This window comes from Lutra lutra, chromosome 2, assembly GCF_902655055.1.
Source record: "Lutra lutra chromosome 2, mLutLut1.2, whole genome shotgun sequence".
Classification (NCBI taxonomy): Eukaryota; Metazoa; Chordata; class Mammalia; order Carnivora; family Mustelidae; genus Lutra; species Lutra lutra.
The window spans coordinates 181,010,561-181,035,828 of record NC_062279.1 but is presented as its reverse complement, the minus strand read 5'-3'; the positions used below and the strand labels follow the sequence as shown (position 1 = coordinate 181,035,828).

At 35.8% G+C, this 25,268-nt stretch overlaps 1 protein-coding gene across 3 annotated transcripts in view; it reads left to right on the top strand.

The window, feature by feature from the left end:
- The window catches only part of LOC125094364 (cytochrome c oxidase subunit 7B2, mitochondrial), a 169,557-nt gene that overhangs the window by 56,212 nt on the left and 88,077 nt on the right, over positions 1-25,268 (top strand). For 2 of the 3 annotated variants that reach the window (XM_047719958.1, XM_047719957.1), the window contains exon 2: positions 2,763-2,818. The exons of the other annotated variant lie outside the window; for it this stretch is intronic. The gene's annotated coding sequence lies outside the window, so the exon portion shown is untranslated. The remainder of the gene's footprint in view (positions 1-2,762; positions 2,819-25,268) is intronic. 3 annotated transcript variants of the gene reach the window in all.

The window sequence follows — 25,268 nt, the reverse complement described above, 5'->3', positions numbered from 1 at the left end:
ATTAGATTTGGTTGTATTGATTAAAAAAATAAATTACAAGCCAATCTAAGCATGTCTAATAACAATGGAAAGTTTAAAAATAGGTTATGTGAGCTACTTAGTAATTAAAATGAGCTGACTTAGATGAGTATTAAGTGTTAGCCATTTTTGAAGTACCGACTTTCAAAGCCTTACAAATAGTGAAGTAGCACAACTCTGGCACTAATTGGGTCTTCCAGGGAGCCTAATAAAACTGAATTTCATTTACTTAGTGGTGCCTCTTACCCTTTTCTCCTCAGAAAGAGACTGGAATCGAGGTAGCTCTTGGCTTCTTGTGTCCCTTTCAGTCATGATTACCTGTGAGCCTTCAGCAGGTCAGCAGACTCACCTGTCCCTTTGTTCTATATCTCAGATGTCTCTGAGGAAGTTGGTGATAAGCCTCTTGGAGAAATGCTTTTCTGTTGGTTTTCCTCCTACCTCACTGGCTTCTCTTATTTGGTCTGTTTTTCCTGGCTCTTTCATATATTTTTTTAAGATTTTATTTGTTTATTTGACAGAGAGAGATCACAAGTAGGCAGAGAGAGGCGGGGAAGCAGGCTCCCTGCTGAGCAGAGAGCCCGATATGTCGGGCTCGATCCCAAGACCCTGGGATCATGACCTGAGCTGAAGGCAGAGGCTTTAACCCACTGAGCCACCCAGGTGCCCCATGGCTCTTTCATATTTGCCTGGCCTCTAAATGTTGTAGTAACTCAGGGCTTTCCTTACTTTTCTCTTGTTGCATAATGAGTTACTCCAAGATTAGTGGATTAAAACAACACACATTTATTATCTCACAGTTTCTTTGGATGAGAAGTCTGAGCACAGCTGAACTAGTTCTTCTGTAAGACTACAGTCAAGGTGTCAGCTGGTGCTTGAGGTAGCATCTGAATGCTTGACTAGGGAAGGCTTTATTTCCAAGTTTACTCAGATCGTTGGCCGATTTATTTCCTTGAGGCTGTAAGAGTGAGGACTTCATTTTCTTGTTGGCTGGAGGCTGGAGACCTTACAAAGTGCCACCTAGAGGCTTCCCTCAGTTTTTTGAGGCCACCCTCAATTCTCTGCCAAGTGGGTTCCCCAGCACTGCTGTCTGTTTCACAAAAGTAAGCCAGCTAGGGGGAATCTCTGCAACAAGACTGGGCTCTGTAATCTTATATATTGTAACAAACTAATCACAGTATCATTCATACACAGCCTGTCACATATATTGAGTTAGAAACAAGTTACAGATCCTGTCCACACTCTCGGGAATGAGAATCATACAAACGCATGACCACCAGGTGGCATGGGTGATGGAGCCACCTGAGTCTACCAACTTCCAGGCTAGTGTCTGTCTGTCCTCTCTCTCCTCTGCACTCACTTCCTCTAGTATATCATGGCTCTAGATATAGTAAGTGGACAACCCATAGTTTTGTAGTTAAGAGCTTGATTCCCTTCTCTAAACTCTGCACTGATTTGCCTAACTGCTTTATATGGCTCCTCTTGGGTATTACTAACAGACCTAACAAAATTCACATACCCAAAGTCACAATAATTATTTCCCCCAATAACCTGCTTTTCCCAGTTTCCCACTCCCATTAAGTGACAGCAATTGCTCAGCTAAAAAACCTTTGTGTCATCCTTGACTGTTTCTGTTTTCTCATATCTACCACCCAGTTTATCAAAACTGTTCTACAAATTTGGTATTTTCTGATTAGTATCCTTGTCTTCAGGTGACACTAGGACCTTATTTAAATTATAGGTTACTTGGCTTTCTGGCAACCAATTCCAGTCCTAGTGGGGAGTAAACTCTATCTCTGTTTTCCAGTAAGTGGCTCAGGACCTCCATGGACCAAATGGAACCCCAAACACCACTTCTTTCTAACTCAGGTGGCTTTACCATATGCCAGATTAGTTCAGGTCATTTGTTCCCTCTTACCAAACAAGGCTTCATTTGGCTTGGTGAACCTCTGGTAATTGTTTCGCTCCAAAGATCAAGAGGGAGTAATGCAGGTAACAGTAGTCACCTGACTGCTAACATTCTCTTCCTGTAGGGTTTTCTCCTCTGTAGCCTGACTTCTTTTCATCCTGTATTCTTTTTTTTCTTCCTTCCCCTCCATATTGTCAAAAATTGTATTAAAATCTACTTCTATGCAGGTAGGACTTCCCGTCATTCACATATACTTTGATGTAAAGTAATAAATAAATACACCTTTTTTCCCAGGTGTATTTTTACCTTAAAGCCTACTCTTGTTCTAGAATGAAAACTTTGCTCCTGTCAACAGGATTTGAGACATTAGTATCCTCATGAATTTCATTTAGGGTACAAACAGCAGGTCGGTCCATTCTTGTTTCCTTGAACTCACATCCTAGGTAGGAACCTGCTCTCTGTTCATACCCAGTTAATCTTGGTTAGAATTTTTCCTGTTTCATTTTAGGCACAAGTAGATAATACTTGTGGAAGCAGCTGCTAAAAAAGGGGGTGATCTCAAATACATGGGTTGGAAAAGCTTATAAACTCCTCCTCTTCCAGTAGAGGAAAACAGGTAGCTATGTCCTTTTTCACAAACTTCATGATTCTTTCCTTTTGACTTTAAGTTATTTCTTAAAGTTTACTTGTAATCAAATGTCATTTGTATAAAAATGTTTACTATTGATGGGAGTAGTAGTAAATGATGATTTCTCTGGGTAAAATATAGCCCAAACTGACCTTTTGCCTTTTTCTATTTCCTTGAAGGCTCACACTGATTTTCTAATTATATTTTTAGGAACCTGAATCTTGCATTTTCTGAGGACGGCATCTAGGCTTCAGAGTTCTTACCAGGTAATGAGAAAATACAGAAAAAGTCCAAACTGCCCAGATTAGAATTTCAGTGTGTGTGTGTGTCAATTTAGATGACCCCCTTTTTATGGTGTGTTTATGTGTGTGGGGAGGAGCTGCAGGTTTGATAGAAATTTTACAAAGAATAAAATGGGCAGTAAAACCATTTTTTAAGTTTTATGTACTCTTAAGCACTGTTGACTATTGAGAATCAGCATAACCACCAAAAGAATAAGAGACAGATGCCAGTCTAAACAGACAAATGTTTCCAAAATAAGATGTTTCCTATCAGCAGAAAATGTTTTACTTGATAGACTAACTTGATAGTCTTAACAACGCAAACATTTGGGATGTAAAAGGAAATGTGTGTGTTGCCAGCAAACATTTTCAAAAGATAAGCACTTGTTGCAAGTACTGTATGCCTAGAAAAAAATCTCATTTTGGCCAACTGAGACCACCATGTGTTTTAAAATATGTCATCTATCATTTCAGTGTTAAGAGCGCCCCCTGGTGTGACTGTGTAATTATATATTTATGAGAAATTTAGACATTGTTTTTAAAAATCAGTTTGCTATTAGTTGGTGATAGGCCTTTTTTGATACTAGGTTGATTTGATCAGTATAGTGTGTAACTATCCACAAATATGCATTCAGTGTTTTTCTTGCCCTAATTTATGGTTGTATCTGGAGCCGGTGGTCAGCTTAAAAGTAGAATTTGAAAATACCTAATCCCTCAAATTCTTCAGTTCAAGATAATGCTAAATTATATATCATTTAGTAAATGTGAAATTTTTACAGCATAATCCAGTTCTTTGTTGGTGATAAATTTGTTAAATGGAAAATTGCTATGAACAGTTTCCTTTTGGTAAGTGCATAGGTATTTTAATTAATAAACATGAAAATTCAGACATTACATTTTGTTTTTGAAATCTACATCATGTGAAAAATAATTCAGGTTTTAATATTCCCTTACAAGCAGCTCCCCTATAGCTACAGAACTGCAAATATAAACATAGTAATTCATCCATGAATTAAAAATAGAGTTCTCATCTATCCCCTGAAATCACCCCCATCCCCACAAATTCTTATTCAGAACTGACAACAAAAAACTGTCATTTTTTGTTACATTTAATTTTTAGTTTTTTTGGAATAATTAAACCATTCTTGCAAACTGAAAATGTGCATAATATTCTAAATTACATTTCTGTAAATTGGGTAGTTGCAATTATATTTCCTCCTACTGTCTCTTCTCCAGATTATGAATTATCTTGATTGTTTTAACCATTTCTCATAGGTTTTGTGTCCTAAACTTGATCATGTACAGGGCTGTAGTACTGGACTCTTTGGAACAGACTGCTTTTGCTTTTATTTTCTTCTGTATTCGCCTTCATTCATTTAATTCTGAAACCATAAGATCAGCACAGTATTTACATTAAGTCCTGGCTTTTTGAAAGGGTATCTTCTAAAATGTAGAATTAAAAAAAATTGGGGCAGTCTACTCTCTACCACAGTAGAGCTGCGTTTGAATCCTGGTTCTCAATATTTACTAGCATCGTGACCTTGAACAAGTCACTGAGCCTCTCAGAGTTTCAGTCTCTTCTTCTGTAAAAGGGGAATACAAATCACTATCCCTGAAAGATGTTGTTAATCCATTTTTTTATGTCAGTATCTATTTAAGACTAATTTAAGCCAGATTTGGGCCTGGGTACCTCATAAGCGTTTAAATAATTCAGTGAATTAAGTGTCATTTTATCTATATTATTAATGAGGCTTAGAGAGGCTAACAAACCCGGTAAGTGCAAAAGCCAAGATTTTGAGACCTTTTTAACTTAAAGTGACCTCACAACCACTATACTGTGTGTTTGTTTTAATCATACTCATTTCTCCTAAGTTGCTGATTTTATTGTCCTTAAGATCAAATAGTCTCTGATGCACAAACATAGTGGAAAGAAATCTTTTGAAACAGAAGAGATGGATTCTTTAATATGGATGCTCTTCTCATCTGGGAGCCCGAATTACTTTGGGCACTATTCGTTCTTCTATACATTTTTTTTTCTTCAAACCAGGCAGTGCATTAAGAGATTCCTTGTTATTAGCATGGTTGAGCTGGTAACAATAGTGACAAGAACTATTGGGTTAGTGAACCTTAAGGCACCTTTATGCATAATATAAAGGCAGAATAATAGAATGCTAGTTTTAGAAGCTGTTGCATGCTTCCAACACATCACGTGGGTTGGTATTCTCTGGACCTGGGACCGTGAACCATAATCTGTTCCTGGGTGCCTTGCTATTCTATTCAAGTAAGGATTGGCCTTGTGAAGCCTGCATCATTTTCCTTATGGTTTAAGAATTTTTATCTGATATCTTAGATATCAGAATTTATTTTTAATTGCTACAGAGACCAGTATAATAAGTTTCTCATTTTGTTAATGAGTCATTTTGAAGGTATTTAAGTAACTCACTCTGGAAACTGTGTTGATCAGGCCTGTTTTTTGCTTAATAATATCTTGTGTTTTATATTATTCCCTAGGTTCTTGAGATTTGCTCTAGGAAGTAGGCTGTTCACCCATGATTTAAGGGTTCATTGTTAAGTTTCTCTGTGACAGAATGACTGTTTTCTTGGTGAGGTTGCCTCGTGTTATGCTTGGGTCACATGTATAGACATACTATGAACAGGTGTGTATATTTTGTCTTACCCCAAACATATATCTTTAGGAAAATTGGCTCAATCATCATTATTGAACCAGTGAATGAGTGAAGAAATAGAAGCTGTCTTATTTTTCTGCCCTCATTTCTGCCCCACTCTATACTTGTTTCTCCTGCCTGGCCACCCCACCCCCCACATAGACACATGCACACACATCAGGATTTGGTAAATGTATTTTTTAACTTTGACTTGTTTAATGTCTGTGGAGTCAGTCAGTCTTTCTTTCTTTTTTTTTCCCCCAGTTCCTCTGGTACTATTTTGGGATGAGTCTTCATATTTTTCACTTGAATCATTGGAATAGTTTTTTAACTGAATTCCCTCTTTTGAGTGTTGTCTGTTTCCAGTAAACCAGGAACCAGGAAAATCTTCCTAAAGCATGAAACTGATACCAGTTTATATTCATTTAGTGTCTCATTGTCTAAAAATACCCTTTGGTTCTTGCTTACCTTTCTTCTAATTTCTCTCACTACCATTGCCTTTTGCTCTAAATTATGTGCCTTGCACCACTAAAAAATTTACAAATCCCAGGATATTTTTTACTTTGTTTGCCTTCTGGTGCCTTTATGCACTAACACTCTATGCCAGTAACATCCTTTTGCACACCATTTGGAGAGCTCCCCTTTCTCCTTATGTGGCAGTTCTCTGACTAAATTCCCACTCCACAAGCACACACCCCATTTGAGTTAGGTACCTCTTCAGTGAACCACTGTATGACCCTGTGCTCACTTCTGTTATTGAAAAGTTCAGTTCAAAGTGGACAGCTTGAAGACAATTATGTTATTTCACTCAATGTACCACAGTGCTAGATACAGAGAAAGTGCTCAGGAAAACTTTATTTATGAAGCCCATGAAGAGGCTGAATGAAAAATAGAAGGATACTCTATTAGGATTCCCATGAAGCTTAAGCCTCAGTAGTGCTTTAAAACTTATAAATCAAAATGCCAGACCCCTGTCAGCCGTTACTGGGCAGGATGGTAAAGCAGCCATCAGTTGACTTCATATGCTTTTATTTACTTTGACTCTCTTATGTTTGCATTTTCATTTATATTGACTCTCTCCTAGCACTTATATACTCCTCATTACCCCTCTGACAGAGATTTCTGTGACTTAATATTTATTCTCCTTTCCTTCTTACTTATGGAGTCCCACAATTATTGCAGGCAAAAAAAATTTAAAAAAGAAGAGGAAAAATCACAAGCCCTTCATTTTCTTATTCTTCTTGTTGTTATAGGAGATAGTCTTGTATAATTCTGTCTAGTGAAATAGAAATCTGATGGCATTTCTGGGAAGGTTTTGCTTTCTTGATACGGATGTTGCTTTTTCTTCCTTCTCTCCCTTTCCTTCTTCCTTATTTGTGTGAAGATGCACATGATAACAGGATCTGGAGCAACTGCCTTATAACCTTGAAAGGCCAGGAGTATTACTAAGATTTTAGACATGACCTCCTTGAACTTACAAATCGATACTAGTAATGTTCTTCCTATAGAATTCTCATTACATGGGAAACATTCAGCCTGTTATTTCAACTATTGTTATTTGAATTTTCTGTTGCAGCATCTGAGTCACTTCTCTGATACTTATTAGTATTACAATTAAAATAAATGCATAGAACAGAACTCCAGGGGTGCCTGGGTGGCTCAGTGGGAACAGCATATGACTCTTGATCTCCCAGTTGTTTAGTTGGAGCGCCATGTTGGGTGTAGAGTTTACCAAAAGAAAAAAAATAATAAATATATTAGAAGTTAATAGTTTGTTTCTTCCCTGTCCACTTATATTTTATGTTTATCAGCTCAACGATTGTATTGAGACCATTGTCACCATGTGCCGCCCTAGACAGTAAGATAGAAGGACTGAAATACCATTCCTTTGCAAATGACTTACAGTCTTATGGGGGCACAGAAACAAAGTTAATTATATCATACAGTATAAGATAGAATATATAATATGGTAAGTACCACAGTAGTATATATAAAAAATCCTAAGGGTAAGCAGAAGAGAGTATTTGCAGTTTACACAAGCTTTCCTGAAAATATTAAAATTTTTGAGATTGGAGAAGTGAATCTGTTATCTGGGATTTCAGGCACCCTGGGCAGGACTTAACCCTTGTGCTTTTTCAGTGAGACAGTACAGGTGGTCACTTTAGTGCGTCAGCCTTGCTGCCTTGTACTAATAATTAAAATGCGCACAGTCTAAGAGACTAGAGATGGATTCCACACTTTGAACTGCTGACAGGCTATCTTTGGAAAATCAAATTGGTGAAAAGCAATCTGTGGAGAAGGAGAGGCAAGAAATGACACAGGGAGTTGCCAAGGATTCTATTGACACACAGACTGAAGCAGAAAGCCAAGAGCTATAACAAAGAAGGCAGTAAACAAGAAACTGAAGCTCCGTGTTTGAAAGGCAAGAGTTAGTTAATGGAGAGAGACATCAAAACATCAGGCAGCTGACAGCCTGGAACAAACTCACAATAAGGGAGGGCTGGGGAACAAGCCTCCTCAAGAGAGTACAAAAATAGGCTGCTGTACTCCAGGACTCTGGGCAAAGTCTGTAAGGGAAGCCAGAAGCAGACCATAATAAGGACACTATTTATAAAATCACAGAGACTCAAAGGAGTAAAAATGAGAAAGTGGTCTTAAGATAAAGCATAAAAATTATAATCAGTTGATATTTTGAAAAAGCACAAAATGCTTAAGAACCTGACCTGATTCAAAAAGAAGGTCTAGGAATATTGGCATTGATTTCAGGGTTTGATCTTGAGGTGATTTTTTGGGTACAGATTGTGAAGTGAAAAAAAAAAAAGCCCTAGGAAAGGCAAAATCAATGTGGAATAAAATTTCTGGGATTAGGCCAAATGCCATTCAGAATTCTAATGTCTTAGATAAGTTACAGAAAGAAATTTGAGTATATTACCATTTCTTCTAACTGTGCCACACAGGGTTGTCCCAGAAGATGAATAGCAGGGAAGCTGCTAGTGATCCAGGTTAGAATAATAAGGATTGACCATCTCCACTCAACCACACACTTGAGAGAAGCTATAAATACCAATAAGGCATCAGGACACGTTTGTGCAATCACCTAATAGTCCATACTTTTGCTTTACTCCGTATTAATGGACCACGTTATACTTTGATGCATGATTACCAGGGTCTGACAGAGAATTAAATAGTTTTCAATGGCACAGGTCCAGTCTTCCTGAAAATCAAAGAACTAACATAGATAATGAGTATCTTGGCTTCTGTGACCATACTCCATGTGCACCCTTCATCTAGTGAGGAATAATGGTAGTTACCTCATATGATGAAATTTGACTGACAGTAGTTTCCTGAAATATGTGTATATTATATATGTGTGCACTTTATACATCTTATCTCTGAAATATATTAGATCACTTAAAATATTAAAAATGATCTAAATTATTTCCAGTGTAAGATGTAGTAATTTATTCATGACTTTTTTTTTTTTTTTTTTTTTTTTTTTCTTTGAAAGTGTTTCCTGTGAGACAGTGTGATTGTTTGGCAAGATTTCAAATGCCATAAAATAGGAATGTGACCTAAATACCTTTTAACTTTTTTTCATAATTTGATGCTTATCCAGAATATGTAAATTACCTAAGTTTTCCTTGAAACTGTTTTGCTTATAGTTGGCAGGCTGCTTTCTTCATTTGTGAAACATAGTAATATACTTTCAAAGAATACACTGTTTTCTAGATTTATGTTTTAGGTATTTAGGATTTAGTAAATACTCATGTTTACCTTTTCCATTGTTTACAGTGATTTCAGTTTTTCACCCTCAGTCTTTTGAAATGAATAGTTCTGGCCTTTACTGTCTTTCTTTATATAAATCTGTTCTGTAATTCATTATTATCATTGTCTTTCTTTAAATCCTGCCTTGCTCTTTGCTGTTTCTGAATTGTGGCAACAGGCAGCATGAGACAGTATATGAACACATAAAGCAGAATATTAGAAAAATCTCCTCATGGGTACTTAATTGTCATTACTTTTCTAAGAGTCTCATCTCATCCTGATGAATCCTATTCCTAAAATTATGTATTCCTGGTTTTTATAAACAAATGTATGATTATAGTGAGCCATTAATATTTGATGAATATGACTTGAAGATTGCGTTAGATTTCCAGAAGAGATCAGGGGACTGTAATAATCAAAAATCAGTCACGAATTTTCAAAGGAGTTGGATTAAAGAGTTTTTCTTTTTACTTTCCAATATCCTCCTTAGATTATTTATACAGGAAGAGTTTTTTTTTTTTTTTTTCTGCCAGTAGTTTTCATCTATAGAAAACCCAGGTTAATTGTTTTCGTTAACATATCTATACTCACAGGTTTGGGTTGGATCTCATTTTTATGTTGCACAGGCTCCCCATATGAGTCCAATGCACACCAGTATATGAGAACACTAAAATTTTCAAGAAAAGTATGCAGAGCGACACTTTCATAATGAGATGATATTTCATAAATATTTTAAGTTTCTGTGTTGACTTCAAATTAAATATAATGACCAAGTATGTGTTAGGGACTGAATGTTTGTGTCCCCCAAAATTCACCCGTTGCAACCCCAACTTCTAATGTGGTGGTAGTAGGAGATGGAGCTTTTGAGAGGTAAAGTTTAGATGAGGCCAGGAGAGTAGAGCCTTCATAATGGGCTATGAGTATAAAGCCTTCTGTTGCTATGGACTTAATAGCATCACAAGTCTAAGAATTATAATTAGTATAAGGAGAGGAAGAGACCAGAGCTCTATCTGAAGACACAAGAGTTAGGACATATTAAAAGTCAGGAAGAGAGCTCTCAGCAAGAACCAAATTTGCCAGCAGTTTGATCTTGGACTTCCAGTCTCTAAAACCGTGAGAACTAAATTTCTGTTTTTTTTTTTTTTTTTTTTTTAAGATTTTATTTATTTATTTGACAGAGAGAGATCACAAGTAGACAGAGAGGTAGGCAGAGAGAGAGGGAAGCAGGCTCCCCACTGAGCAGAGAGCCCGATGCGGGACTCGATCCCAGGACCCCGAGATCATGACCTGAGCCGAAGGCAGCGGCTTAACCCACTGAGCCACCCAGGTGCCCCTAAATTTCTGTTTTTTAAGCTGCCATGCTATTTCAGTATAGCGGCCTGAGAAGATTAATACAGTATAAATTGGAAGCCAGGAATAATTTTGAAAATTTCATATCTTTTTCTAACTAATTAAGGTTGGCTGCTAAACTCATAGTTGCCTTCAAGTATCAAAAAAGAATGGTAAGCAAGTGGCCAAATGGGCATTACTGAAAAGGTAATCTCTTAGGAAATAGAATGTTTGGAAAATACTGTGCAGATATTTTCTGTAATTAAATTACAATATAGAAAAACTTTGTTAGACAGAATGCTTAGGGAACAGTATTCTAATGTAATTGGACCTTTGATAAAAGTTGAGCTGAATGTTTTTTGTGATTTGGTTATTGAAAATTTTCTTTAATGTTATTTTTATCTTCGCTCCCCTGATACAGTGATACCCAAATCTTCCTTTGCTTTTGGGAACTTTTACTCTGAAGTAGATTTCTCATTCTATAGTATTACAGAGGGATAAAGATGAAGGATGTTACAAGCATTTGTTTGTAATGGAACTTGCTATGTTATTAAGGGAACACAGAAGATTATAAATATCTAAAGTTCCCAGTTATGATTTTATTGAAAAAAAAAAGACTGTTTCAAATCTTAGTTTTTTAAAGTTTTTTTCAGTAGTTGAATTTATAATGAAGAGATTGACACTTCATAGTAGCCATTAGTCTGGACAAAGAATGTAAAAGAGGATTTAGGAGATTGACAAAGTCTAAAATAAAGTATTTATAAAGTTTTATCCTGATTCCACACACTATTTTTGAGATTAACATAGATCTAAACAGAGTTCTATCTATAGTATATGTTCTCCATCTACCACTATGCAGTACTAAGTACTATTCTGTGCGAGGCATTGAGTTAAATAGTTTACACACATATACACCCACAATCTCATTCCTGTATGTCTTATATAACTTAATTTCTATAACAGCCTAATAAAATTAATACATTTGTGAAATTAACATGTGCTTGACAGAATATGTGTGTTAGTATTCATAGCAAAAATGAAAAAGAAATCTGTTTTATTATCAAGCGGAACGTATTTTCTATCGTTGTTAGTTAAGCCTGTTACATAACTGGAGGAAATAAAAACTTAATTGGATTCTCAGAATTGAAATACTTCAGTTACAGACTGTGGGAAGTATTTTAGGATATTTTAGAATCAGGTAGAGAAGTGAGTTCATCAGCTAGACAAATATAAATTAATTATCTTTAAAATGGCTGTCAGTAGTTATAAACCACTTCCCATACATTCCTTTTAAAACATTTTTTTGTGGTTATAATATATATAACATAAAATATACCATCTTTAAGTGTACAATTTGGTGGCATTAATTACATTCTCAGTGTTGTGCAGTCATCATCATTATTTTCCAAACCCTTTCCATCACTCCAAAGAGAAAATTCTGTACTCATTAAGCAATAACTGCCCATTCTCCCTTCCACCAAGACCCTGGTAATCTCTGATCTCTTTGTGTCTCTATTAATTTACCTATTCTAAATATTTCACGTAAGTAAGATCTTGCAATATTTGTTTTTTTGTATCTGGCTTATTTCACTTAGCATACCATTTTTGAGATTCATCCATCCTCTTATGACTGAGTAATAAGTCCCGTTGTGTGTATATATTGCATTTTGTTTATGCATCCACTGTTGGTGGACACTTAGGTTGTTTCTACCTTATTATTATTATTATTAAGGTATCTATATATCTTAAACTAAGACCTTTTCATTGAACTAAGTCTCAGAGTATTTTAAAGATCTTTAGATCCTTTTTTCTTTTAGAAACCCAGGCCTGCACTGAAGTCAACATGTTAAAATGAACTTATGTATCAATTAAATATTGTTGTAAATATGAAGTTCAGTTAAATGATTGTCTAATTGCCATGAAAAATTGTATAGGCATTTATTAATTCATTTTACTTATGTAGTTTTCATGCTTTAGTTTCAATATATTTATATTTTTCAGACCTTATACATTTTCAAAGACTTGAAAAAGTTTTTGTCCTAGGTACAAATGGACTAAGTTAGTAGCTGAATTTTTTTTTAAGAAGCTATAGCCCACGAAGTCAGTTTCTTCAGTGAAAACTGTTTCTTTCACTTCTTCTGTATCACTAAGAGGACTAGGCATGCTTACTGTTCCTAAATGCAGCTATCAGGCTATTGCACTTCCAATTCTCCAGTGGTCTGCTTTCCTGAGTGTGAGTAAATGTGTGTGTGATGTGTTTGTATATACTCAAAGCAGTTAGTGGGTTTTTTCTTATTTTGAAAGTCACCCATTTTCTTTTTCTTTTCTTTTCTTTTATTATTATTTTTTTATTTCTTTTCAGCGTAACAGTATTCATTGTTTTTGCACCACACCCAGTGCTCCATGCAATCCGTGCCCTCTCCAATACCCACCACCTGGTTCCCCCAACCTCCCACCCCCCACCCCTTCAAAACCCTCAGGTTGTTTTTCAGAGTCCATAGTCTCTCATGGTTCACCTCCCCTTCCAATTTCCCTCAACTCTCTTCTCCTCTCCATCTCCCCTTGTCCTCCATGTTATTTGTTATGCTCCACAAATAAGGAAACCATATGATAATTGACTCTCTCTGCTTGACTTATTTCACTCAGCATAATGTCCTCCAGTCCCATCCATGTTGATACAAAAGTTGGGTATTCATCCTTTCTGATGGAGGCATAATACTCCATAGTGTATATGGACCACATCTTCCTTATCCATTTGTCCGTTGAAGGGCATCTTGGTTCTTTCCACAGTTTGGCGACTGTGGCCATTGCTGCTATAAACATTGGGGTACAGATGGCCCTTCTTTTCACTCCATCTGTATCTTTGGGGTAAATACCCAGTAGTGCAATGGCAGGGTCATAGGGAAGCTCTATTTTTAATTTCTTGAGGAATCTCCACACTGTTCTCCAAAGTGGCTGCACCAACTTGCGTTCCCACCAACAGTATAATAGGGTTCCCCTTTCTCCATATCCTCTGCAACACATGTTGTTTCCTGTCTTGGCCATTCTAACTGGTGTAAGGTGGTATCTCAATGTGGTTTTCATTTGAATCTCCCTGATTGCTAGTGATGATGAACATTTTTTAGTGTGTCTGATAGCCATTTGTATGTCTTCATTGGAGAGGTGTCTGTTCATATCTTCTGTCCATGTTTTGATATGATTATCTGTTTTGTGTGTGTTGAGTTTGAGGAGTTTTTTATAGATCCTGGATATCAACCTTTTTTTTGTCTGTAGTGTCATTTGCAAATATCTTTTCCCATTCCGTGGGTTGTCTCTTTGTTTTGTTGACTGTTTCCTTGGCTGTGCAGAAGCTTTTGATTTTGATGAAGTCCCAAAAGTTCATTTTCGCTTTTGTTTTCTTCGCCTTTGGAGACATATCTTGAAAAAGAAGTTGCTGTGGCTGATATCAAAGAGGTTGCTGCCTATGTTCTCCTCTAGGATTCTGATGGATTCCTGTCTCACGTTGAGGTCTTTTATTCATTTCGAGTTTATCTTTGTGTATGGTGTAAGAGAATGGTCGAGTTTCATTCTTCTACATATAGCTGTCCAGTTTTCCCAACACCATTTATTGAAGAGACTGTCTTTTTTCCACTGTATATTTTTTCCTGTTTTGTCAAAGATTATTTGACCATTGATTTGAGGGTCCATATCTGAGCTCTCTACTCTGTGCCACTGGTCTATGTGTCTGTTTTTATGTCAGTACCATTTTGTCTTGGTGATCACAGCTTTGTAGTAAAGCTTGAAATGAGGTAACGTGATGCCGCCAGTTTTATTTTTGTTTTTCAACATTTCTTTTGTGATTCGGGGTCTCTTCTGATTCCATACAAATTTTAGGATTATTTGCTCCAACTCTTTGAAAAATACCAGTGGAATTTTGATCAGAATGGCATTAAAAGTATAGATTGCTCTAGGCAATCTATTCTTCTGATCTAAGAGCATGGAATGGTCTTCCATCTTTTTGTGTCTTCTTCAATTTTTTCATGAGTGTTCTGTAGTTCCTCGAGTACAGATCCTTTACCTCTTTGGTTAGGTTTATTCCCAGGTATCTTATGGTTCTTGGTGCTATAGTAAATGGAATTGACTCTCTAATTTCCCTTTCTGTATTTTCATTGTTAGTGTATAAGAAAGCCACTGATTTATGTACATTGACTTTGTATCCTGCCACATTACTGAATTGCTGTTTGAGTTCTAGTAGTTTCGGGGTGGAGTCTTTTGGTTTTTCCATATAAAGAATCGTCATCTGCGAAAAGAGAGAGTTTGACTTCTTCCTTGCCAATTTGGATACCTTTTATTTCTCTTTGTTGTCCGATTGCTGTTTCTAGGACTTCTAATACTATGTTGAACAAGAGTGGTGAGAGTGGGCATCCTTGTCGTGTTCCTGATCTCAATGGAAAGGCTGCAAGCTTTTTCCCATTGAGGATGATATTTGCTGTGGGTCTTTCATAGATAGATTTGATGAAGTTCAGGAATGTTCCCTCTATCCCTATACTTTGAAGCGTTTTAATCAGGAACGGATGCTGGATTTTGTCAAATGCTTTTTCTGCATCAATTGAGAGGACCATGTGGTTCTTCTCTCTTCTCTTATTGATTTGTTCTATCACATTGATTGATTTGCGAATGTTGAACCATCCTTATAACCCAGGGATGAATCCCACCTGGTCATGGTGGATAATCTTTTTAATGTGCTGTTGGATCCTGTTGAGAATCTTAGCATCCATATTCATCAGGGGTATTGGTCTGAAATTCTCCTTTTTGGTGTGGTCTTTGCCTGGTTTGGGGATCAGGGTAATGCTGGCTTCATAAAAAGAGTCTGGAAGTTTTCCTTCTGCTTCAATTTTCTGAAACAGCTTCAGGAGAATAGTTGTTATTTCTTCTTTGAAAGTCTGGTAGAATTCCCCAGGGAATCCATCAAGTCCTGGGCTCTTGTTTTTTGGGAGGTTTTTGATCACTGCTTCAATCTCATTACTAGATATCAGTCTATTCAGGTTGTCAATTTCTTCCTGGCTCAATTTTGGGAGTTTATAGTTTTCCAGGAATGCAGCCATTTCATCTAGGTTGCTTAGCTTATAGGCATATAACTGTTGATAATAACTTCTGATGATTGTTTCTACTTCCTTGGTGTTAGTTGTGTTCTGTCCTTTTCATTCATAATTTTATTAATTTGAGAAAAGCCACCCATTTTCATCATAAGATGTTTACAAACTAGAGGAACATTTGGTTTGTTAACTTTACAATTATAAACAGCTTTTCAGTGAATAACCTTGTGCATACAGTTGTGTATGTGTAAGTGTACCTGAAGGTAATATGTACATCTGTAATTTTCTTAGATGTTGCACATTGCCACCAGCAGTATGTGAGAATACCCATATCTTTATACCATCCTCATTAACACAGCGAGTTATTAAATTTTGAGTCTTTACCAATCAGGAAAAAGAAAGATGTTTTCAATACACTTATGGCTTTTATTTCTCAGATTATAATTGAGAAATTTTTCATTTTTAAGAACCATTCATATTTCCGTTTTTATAAATTATCAGTTTACGTATTGCCCATTTTTCTTTTGAGGGTTTTTTTTCGGAGGATTTGGAAACTGGTGTATTGCTTGTGGTGTTAGTTGCCATTATTTTTCTCAATTTACTTGTCTTTTTATATTATTCCTCTAGGATTTTGCCATTCATGATTTTCTAATAAAGTTTTTTGTTTTTGTTTTTTTTCGGGGGCCTGGTTTTGGTGAACAGAATGACTTCTGGGTAAAATTATTTAACAATATTTCTGAAGTTTCTTTAGTAATTTGATTCACATTCATTTTACATACTGAAATCTTTGATTTATTGAGAATTTGTCCTGTTGGATTGATGGGGCAAAGTAATAATCAAGGTGAAGAAGAAAAGGGCTGAGAGAATAATGAAAGTGCTTGTGAAAGAAAGATGGATCCAAGCAATCAAATTGGCAACTTAGTTATCCTAACATTTTTTATTGAAAAATCCATCTTTTTTTTTTTAACATGACCTTGCAGTGCCACCTTTATTATATATAGTGCTTCCAAGTGTGTTGGTTATTTTCTAGGTTTTTTATGCTATTGACATTATATATCATGCTTAGCATTACACTGGTATTATAGCTGAAAATACGTTTTAACATTTGAGAAGAGTATTGTTCCCACCTTTCTTTTCTTGTCTTTTTTATGAATTTCCTAGTTTTTGGTGCTTGTTTATTTTACCATCCAAATTCTAGAATCAGCATATTTAGTTCTCCGAAACAAAATGAAGCAAAATAAAACCTGTTAGCATTTTTAAATTGACTTCATATTACATAATAATGTGACTTAGGGAGAATTGTCATGTTTATGATATTGTTTCCATCCAGGAATATGTATATCTTTCCATATTTTCATTTTATTTTTTGTCTTTCAATAATTTTAATGGTTTTTCATAAAAATTCACATATTTTTATAAGGATTTTGTTGTTCATGTAATTTCTTTTCCTAAATTTCTGAGGCATTTTACTGCAGTTTTTTCCAACTTGCGCCTTCTTCACCTTTTCTGTGACCTTGTTTATCAGTCCTACAGTTTATAGCTATCTATTTATACTCTTATTTTGAACTGGATTTTAATCTTCAAACTTAAAATATGTTCATGGAATTCCAGTTTGCTGACTGAACAACATTCCTTGTAATCCACCATTATCTTCATCATTCAACATTCTTGTGTACACTCCTTTTTTCCTTATGTTGTTATCTGTATGAATACATGCTGGCATATTATACAACCATAAAAAAGGATGAAATTCTGCTGTTTGTGGCAACATGGATGGACCTAGAGGGTCTTACGCTAAGTGAAATAAGTCAGCCTGAGAAAGATCATCAGGCCATATGATTTCACTCATATGTGGAATCTAAAAAAAACCAAAAATCAAATAAATAAACAAAAAGTAGAATAATACCTACAGAGAACAAACTGATGGTTGCCAAAGGGAAGAAGATGGAAGATGGGCAAAATGGGTTAAGGGGAGTGGGAGACACAGGCTTCCATTCGTAGAATGAATAAGTCACAGGAATAAAAGGCATAACGTGGGGAATATAGTCAGTGATATTGTAACAGTGTTGTATGGTGACAGATGGCAGCTGCACTTGTGGTGAGCAGAGCATAATTTATAGAGAAGTTGGATCACTATGTTGTATACCTAAAACTAATGATCACACTAAATTTTTTTTTTAATTATTTACGTGGACTAAAGCTTTTCACATTCACTTATTCTTTTATCCATTCCTCCCTTTTCATGTGGTGTCTCCTCAGAACTATTAAGTCCACATGATTATAAAGTGAAATATTAGTCTCAGGCATTCATTCCCATCAGGTTTTTTTTTTCCCCTGTGTTCATCTTCCTTGCCTGACTCTGCATGATTTGATACATTTTATTATCCATTCTTTCTTGAAAACCTTTCAGTAGGTTTAGTGACACTGAATTTCTGAATCTTCTTCTGAATCTTTATTTCATAAATAAAGTCTAAAAATATGAATTCTAGGAGCTTGCATTTTGATTCTGTTCTTCCTGTTTTTAACTCTTTCATAATGTAATCTTTTATTATGCTTTCTACTCTAGGACTGTGTCTACCATGGCTCAGATAAACAGTGGAAGCCATATGTTAATGGTGGTAGAAACTTTTCAGCCAAGGTTCCTACGTGTTTTTTGGAGCAGACACTCTCTCCCCTCTTCTACACTCTAACTAGACTATATATGAGCAAGAAATAAGCATTTATTATGTAAGTCACTCATATGTTGAAGTTTGCATGGTACAGCAGCTAACATTACCTTGACTAATACAATTGTCTTTTGAACATATCCCTTTAAATGTATCTTGGACACTTCAATCTCATTATGCCCAGAATACATTTTCTTCTATTCTGCTGAACATGATGTCTGGAAAGGAAGAGTCATATTTCCTGTCTACTACTTTTCTGTCTACCAAACGAGTAAAATTTTTCCCCACACTAACCAGTTCTCCAACATCACTGTGGTGTTGTCTGCAATTCAGTTCAGTTTTGGCACTTTATAAAGTTAACACAGACCCCCACAGGTTAAGGGCTTAGACCCACAGGATTCCTTCTTCCCTCCAGTTCAGAAGCCAGATGCAAGTAGCAGGTCCCCAGGATACCCACAACTTCTGTTCAACTTGGTACAAAATTAGAGGTTCCCAGACATCCTCCTTGTATTTGATAATTTGCTAGAGTGGTTGACAGAACCCAGGAAAACATTTACTTACCAGAGCCAGTTTTTTATAAGGGTTCTCTTAAAGAATATAAGTGAAGAGCCAGATAAAGAGATGGATAAGGTGAGCTCTGGAAGGGTTCTAAGTACAGGAGTTCTGTCCCTGTGGAGTTGGAATGTGCCATCTTCCCAGCATGTAGACGTGTTCACCAACATGGATGTCTCCACATGTTGTGGGCATGATCACTTATTAACTCGATATCCAGCCCTTATCCTCTCTCTGGAAAATTGGGGTTTGGGTTCAAAGTTCCAAGCTTCTAATCATGACTTGATCTTTCCAGTGATCATCCTTCATCTAGGAGTCCACCAAAGTTACCTTATTAGAACCAAACATATTTCTGTCACCCAGAAAATTCCAACACATTTTAGGAGCTCTGTGTCAGACATTCCTATCACTTGGGATGGTAAAAGAGTTTTAGGAGCTCTTATTAGGTTAAAGACCAAATATTAACAGGAACCAGTGGCAGGCTTATTTTATACCTGAGCTTCCTCCTTTTCCTTCTTCCTGGTAATGACTCAGTGTACTGATTGTACTACAAGATACTTAGTCATTTGAGCTTATTTTTTAATCTCACTCACCCAATTGCTTCCCATTTTCTCGAAAATCTTCCACACATACATTGTTCCTCTGCACTCCATTTTCATAGCATCTTCCCTCTTTCAGGTTCTCATCATGTCTTGACAGTTATTACAACTTTCTGACCAGTCTCCTCATTTCATGTCATGTCATGTCATTTCTTCTCCCAAGCTCTTCCTTTGCAACTGATTAATACTCTTGACTTGTTTCTGATATGCCATTAGCTTTTACCCAAATTGTATGTAGTGAAATTAAAATTCTTTTTCTGTGATATGCCTTTTAACTTAATTTTGCTGTCTGATTTTATATGTCCACACTATATGGTACAACATATTATGTGAACTGAAATACTTGCAGTTCCTTTACATACTCCTTATTTTACCACCTCCCTTTGTTCTCTTTAGTTGGAACATCTTGTTTCTCTATTTCAGAATGTCTGAATTCTTCCTAATGTCAAGGCCCAGCTAAACTGTTATTTCATCCACAAAGCTTCTCTAATTCCTCATTTTCTAATTTCTTCATCTTCTAAAGGATGGAGTGTCATTTATGACACACTGCTTTTCTTACAGTTGTTTTGTATGTCTTATTTCCTTCACAGAGAAAGAGCTTCATGAAGACATCCTTTCATAAAACTATAACTAATTGAATTTTACCTGAAAATGTTGCAAATGGAAATAGAGGTTTCAGCAATTTTTGCAAAAGAATAAAAGTGGGTGCAGCTGAGGTAGAAAATAGATCGCTGGGAGATTTGTAAATAGATTATTCTTAGATAATGTAAGATACACTTACTCTAGCATCACCAAATGATTGTTATGAAATGAGAGACATTATGACTTCATAATGTTCAACTAAACTGAATCATGGTTCTTGATACATTTTTCAATTTAAAACAAGGTAAGTCTTGGCAATATGACACACACCATGAAAAATAAATGTATTCCCTCTGGGGGGGGGAGTAATAATAAAATGATCCTTTGAAGTTTCCCAAGGAATGCTGTACCCATTTTGATATGCAAAAGGCAGTAATCTAAAGCACATGCTTTTAACACTGCTATTGTCTTCATAGTTTAGGCTTTCTTGAAAAAGGAGTATTAGTTCAGATGCAAGAGTAAGGACACAACATTACAATAGTATTGAGTAACAATAACATGCATAAATACATTTTTTTCCCTTTCTGAGTACAGATTTATACTTCTCTGATGTCAATCTGTGTAAGGCCTCTCTTACGTTTTTATAATTATGTTTCTTAATTCCTCATCTCCCCTGGCATTTCTTTTTACTCATATTCATGTTAGACTTTTAGTTAAATATGTCTTTGAAAATTACATAGTATTATTCTTTGTATGTATGTGTTCATATGTTTTAAGTTTATGTAAATCACTTTGAATCATCTCCTGTTTAATAGTTTTTCTACTCAACGCTTTTTTATGATTTATTAATTCTACTCTGCGTCTAATTTTATTTTTATCACTGTTGCCTTGGGTTCTTATCTCATGCATTTACCACATTTTACTCATCTTATCCCCTGTAATTGACAGTATTACCAGAAGAGGGTTTTATAGGTCACATGCACATGTAATTTCACTAAGTACTCCCTGATTGCTTTGTAGGATGGCTGAATCAATTTATAGGCCTAGCAGCAAAACCTGGCAGCTTAAACCCTTCTAGTTTCTAATGTTTGGTACTCTCCAACTTCCTGATTTTTGTCATTTTGAAAACTGACAAATTTGTGTTACTTTAGTACTGAGGATGAACTTCTTTTTCATACATGAAAAGTCCACTCTTTCTTCAGGATTTCCTGTCTTTTCCTTGTTGATTTTCAGGAGTTCCTTGCATACATTCTATTAACACTTCATTAGTCTTAGACGTTGCAAACATCCTTCCTAGTCTTTTTTTTTTTTAAGATTTTATTTACTTATTTGACAGAGAGAGAGATCAGAAGTAGGCAGAGAGGCAGGCAGAGAGAGAGGAGGAAGCAGGCTCCCTGCGGAGCAGAGAGCCCGATGCGGGGCTCGATCCCAGGACCCTAGGATCATGACCTGAGCCGAAGGCAGAGGCTTTAACCCACTGAGCCACCCAGGTGCCCCCATCCTTCCTAGTCTTAAATCTTTTAACTTTGCTTATAGTTTCTTCATTAAATAGAAATCTTTTATATTTTCCAAGTCCATTAGGTTTTTTTGCTTATGTCTTAAATTTAATAAAGTAGAATTTATATATAGTAAAATACATCCATGTTAAGTGTACAGTTTGATGAGTTTTGACATATATATGTCTGTGTGCTCATCCCCACAATCAAGATGTAGAAAATTTCCATTACCCCCAAAAGTCCCTGGTGACCCTTTGTAGTCAATTAATGCCTTTGGTTCCCAACCTCAGACAACTAGTGATCTGTTTTCTGTCACCAAAGATTAGTAGTCTTTCTTTTAGAATGGCATCTAAATAGGGTCATGCCATATATACATTTTGTATTTGGCTTCTTTTATTCAACATAATGTTTTCCAAAAAAAGAAGAAAATATATGTGTGTGTGTGTATAATACATATATATGGAGGGACATACATGTATGTATACATATACAGAAACATACATGTATTGTACATATATGTACAGTTCAAATGTCTTAATTATTTAACTGATTATTTGGTATCATTTCTTTTCCATTCCCTAGACTTCCTTTAGCATTCCCTTTAATGCATATCTGCTACTAATAACTCATTTTCAAAAAAAGATATTTGTATTTCAATATCATTTCAAAAATTAAAATAACCATTCATGAAAAAGATCCTCAACAAAGAAGTTTCAGAGGGAACATAACACGGTAAAGGCCATATATGAAAAACCTGCAGCTAATATCTTCCTCAATGGGAAAAGATGATGAGAGCTTTTCCTCTCCCATCAAGAACAAGATGGGTTGTCCACTATCCCCTGTTATTTAACATAGTACTGGAAATCCTAGCCTCAGCACTCAGACAACAAAAAGAAATGAAAGATATCTACATCAGCAAGGAAGAAGTAAAACTTTCACTATTTGCAGATGACATGATACCCTGTATAGAAAATCCAAAAGATTCAACCAAGAAAATTATTAGAAACTGATGCAGGAATTCAGTAAAGTCCCAGGTCACAAAATCATTGTACGGAAATCTGTTGCATTTTTGTGCACCAGTAATGAAACATTAGAATGAGAATTCAAGGAATCGGTCCCATTTATAATTGCACCAAAACCTCATAGGATACCTAGGAATAAACCTAACAAAAAGGTAAAAGATCAGTGTACTGAAAATTATAGAACACTGATAAAAGAAATTGAAGACAATAATAAAGAAATGGAAAGATAGTCCATGCTCACAGATTGGAAGAACAAATATTGTTACAATATCTGTGCTGCCCGAAACAATTTGCACATTTAATACAGTCCCTATCGAAATGCCAACAGCATTTTTCACAGAACTATAACAATTCTAAAAGTTGTATGGAACCACAAAAGACCCCAAATGTCCAAAAAGTAACCTTGGAAAAGAAAAGCAAAGCTGATGGCATCACAATTCCAGACTTATATTCAACTTATATTACAAAACTCTAGTACTCAAAACTGTGGTACTGGCACCAAGAATAGACATGTAGGTCAATGGAACAGATGGAAAACCCAGAAATAAACCCACAGCCATCGTCAATTAACCCTCAACAAAGCAGTAAAGAGTATCCAATGAGAAAAAGACAGTCTCGTCAACAAAAGTTGTTGGGGAAACGGGACAGCAACATGCAAAAGATGGAAAATGGACCACTTTCTTACACCAAACACAAAACTAAATTCAAAATGGATGAAAGACCTAAACATGAGACCTGAAACCATAAAAATTGTAGGGGGAGAACACAGGGCAGTAACCTCTTTGACATCAGCCATACCAACTTCTTTCTAGGTATGTCTCTCAAAGTAAGGGAAACAAAAGCAAAAATAAACTACTGGGACTTTGTCAATTTAAAAGCTTCTGCACAGCGAATCGATGAAACTAATCAATGAAACTAAAAGGCAACCTACAGAATGAAAGAAGATATTTGTTTTTGTTTTTGTTTTTTTTTAAAGATTTTATTTATTTGTCAGAGAGAGAGAGGGAGAGAGAGCAAGCACAGGCAGACAGAATGGCAGGCAGAGGCAGAGGGAGAAGCAGGCTCCCTGATGAGCAAGGAGCCCGATGTGGGACTCGATCCCAGGACGCTGGGATCATAACCTGAGCCAAAGGCAGCTGCTTAACCAACTGAGCCACCCAGGCGTCCCTGAAAGAAGATATTTGTAAATGACATTTCTGATCAGAGGTTATTATCCGAAATAAAGAACTTATAAAACCCAAGACCCCCAAAATGAATAATTAAAATGGCAGAAGACATGAATAGTAATTTTTCCAGTGAAGACATACAGGTGGCCAACTGACGCTTAAAAAGATGCTCATCAGAGAAGTACAAATCAAAACCACAGTGAGATACCACCTCATACATGTCCGGATGGCTAAATTAACAACACAGGAAAAAACAGTTGTTGGCCAGGATACAGAGAAAAGGGAACCCTCTTATACTGTTGATGAGAATGCAAACTGTGCAGCAACTGTGCAAAACAGTATGGAGGTTCCTCAAAACGTTAAAAATAGATCTACCCTCAGATCCAGCAATCACATCCCTAGGTATTTATCTAAAGAATACAAAAATATTAATTCAAAGGGATATATGTACCTGATGGTTAGAGCAACATTATCTGCAATAGCCAAATTATAGAAACAGCCCAGGTGTCCATCAGTTGTTGAATAGATAAAGAAGTGATAGGTAGATAGATATAGATATATACATCTGTATCTATCTATAGATAGATACATCTGTATCTATCTATAGATATATAAAATGGAATATTAACCATAAAAATTGAAATCTTGCCATTTACAATGACATGGATGGAGCTTAGAGAGTATTATGCTAAGCAAATAAATCACTCAGAGAAAGACAAATACCATATGATTTCACTCATATGTGGAATTTAAGAAGCATAATAAACAAGCATAGAGAAAGAGAGACAGCCTGGCAAACCAAGAAACAGACTCTTAACTGTAGAGAACAAAATGATGGTTACCAGCAGGGAGGTGGGTGGGGGAGTGGGTAAAGAGGTGATAGAGATTAAGGAGTGTACTTGCTGTGATGAGCTCTGGGTTCTGTGTGGAGGTGTTGAATCATTATATTGTACACCTGAAACTAGTATTACATTGTATGTTAAGTAATTGGAATTTAAAGTCTTTAACAAAAATCAGTATCGTTTTTGAAATGTGGTGTCACTGGGTATGGATTGATTCTTACCTGAGGTTTTTTTTTTTTTTTTCCTCCTATACTTTGTACATCTGTTGTTGTCTTCTGTCCTCCACTGTCTGTGATATAAAATCCATTATTATAAAATTTTATAAAATAATAAATTAAATATATATTATATGTATATAATATATATAATATAAATAAAATTTTATAAAATAAAATATATATTATAAAATCCATTGTTAACATCTTGTAATGTCATTTTTCCCTATCCATGCTTTCAGGGTTTGCTCTTTATAACTTTCAGAAGTTGACTATGAAATATGAGTGTGTTTTTCTTTGTGTTTACCCTACTTGAGATTTGTTTTACTTCTTGGATCTGTAAGTTAATTTTGCTGTTTTCATTTCCTTTTTTCCTTTATGCTAAATTAAGGAATATTACAGCCCTTATTTCTTGAAATATTTTCTTTCTTTCACTACTACTTCTGGGACTCCTGTGACA